We start from the raw sequence: 1,951 nt of genomic DNA on the forward strand, positions 1-1,951 counted from the left end.
ATACGATTTATCGGAATTATAACCACAGAGGTAAACGCCAGGAAGACTCTTCTCATCAAGTGGAAGAAGAAATGACATTTGAACTTGTGAAATGTCAAGAGGACTCTCTGTATGTATAGATGCTGTGGGACAAGATATCAGAGCCTTCACTTACCATGATAGCAAAAGTTAAGAAACAAATGTCATGATCTCCACAACAGTGATATGGTCACAGATTTTCTTAAGACATATGACATAAACAACACCATTCCCCTTGTCCTCTAAATCCTTGTACATGGCACTTCAGACAAGGCAGAACAAAGTATTAAAAGGTACACACATTGAAATGCGTATGTTCCACAACACTACATTTTTGCATCAGACTTGAGCATGCGAACACCAAATGCTTCCATCACCTGCAGACTCAATATAGATGAACACATCAAACCCTTCATTAATAATTTTACTCCAAATTCGAGGTAGATTAGACTACGATGAGTCATGGACCCACTATCTAGTAGGATTTACAAATAAGACAATTCCATAGCATCATCTCTGTTCTTTCCATATACGGCCTGTGACCCTCAGTTTCAGCTCTTGCCTGTCACCACCAGAGAAAAAAAAAAGGTCATATTCCTCTGAATAATCAAACCATCATGACTGTCCTGGACTTTCTTATGGCTGTCGCGAATGCTTCTTGGTATTCCTTGCCAACACAGCTTTCGTCCATTTGCCCCCACGCCAATTTTTTTTTTTTTGCTTCATTATCATCACCCGTAAAGCGCAAAAAGGCCATATACACAGGGGCCATTCCAAGCTGGAATGTTTCAAAGTGAAGACAGAATTGTTGACCAAAACAGTTGAATACCGTCAGCATCCATGTTGCATTCTCCACCTCCTGAGGATTAGGTTTTACATATCGACGATTGAAGGTGCAGCCATTGTGCATGTCCACCTTGTGATCATTTCTCAAGTGAGTCACAAGCGCTGGAATGTCCCCAGTAACTGAGCATTCAGAATCTGTGTAAGGGCAACTGTAAGGCCTGAACATGCATTGTTGTTCATGCTTGAGCTTGCTATAATATGGGAATATGTCATGACAACCAAGATTTTGATGTCTGCAAGGAAGTTCCAGAGATTCTGCAACCTTTTCAAGAGCCAAACATCTTATATTCCCCAGTTCATGTCTGCAAGTGGGGCAACGGTTATGCACTCTCAACTTGCAGAAGTATTTACATGAGAAGATGAAACAGAATGCTCAGGTCAGTAAGGGACATAGTAACAAGAAGAATCAAAGTGACATTCATTTGGACCCATTGAATCGTTTTGTTCAGAGCCACTTTCGGGATATGTATATGGCAGGACAGAGGCTCGGAGTTCTGAATTAGTTGAGGATGGCATGGGGTATAACATACAAGAATAAAAGCTGCTTACGTATCCGTTGCTTTGCCTCTAGCAGATACAATCACAATACCGTTTGCATCATTGTGCTGGTGGAATGATCTTGACTAATACGACCCCATTTTCCGCCAAAGAAAAACAAATGTCAACCAGGTGTCTATGTTCTCTGTCGATGGAAGAACTAATACACGAACAGCTAGTACCGTTTACCCAATCTTTAACATTTCAAAAGCTCATCACTGACACGTACACGATCCCACAACCATGTAAACCTTGATATCTTCAATCTTATCTGAAAGATCTGACATTAGACCTTTAAGCAGATCAACCTCATCCACAGCAGTTGTAGCCCGTGTACAATAGGCATGATAGGATTTGGGCCTCCACTGAAAACTCGAACAAATCCCCAATTTCGTAGCACGCTACGAAATCACCTAAACAGGTAGCGCTGCGAAACTGCTAAAAAAGAATTCATGCGCTGCGAAAACACCCTGTCTTTAAGCTAGGCTAAAAATTTTTGGCAACAGAATTTTTAGTGATAATAGAGTATAACATCTACCACAGAATATCT

At 40.9% G+C, this 1,951-nt stretch overlaps 1 pseudogene; it reads right to left on the reverse strand.

Moving 5' to 3' along the window:
- Positions 1-304: 304 nt before the first annotated feature.
- On the reverse strand, positions 305-1,688 carry LOC149210681 (E3 ubiquitin-protein ligase SINAT2 pseudogene; annotated as a pseudogene).
- Positions 1,689-1,951: the final 263 nt, after the last annotated feature.

Source organism: Pinus tabuliformis, chromosome 1_2 (genome assembly GCF_031772625.1).
Source record: "Pinus tabuliformis cultivar Carrire ecotype Pingquan chromosome 1_2, CPIR1, whole genome shotgun sequence".
Lineage (NCBI taxonomy): Eukaryota > Viridiplantae > Streptophyta > Pinopsida > Pinales > Pinaceae > Pinus > Pinus tabuliformis.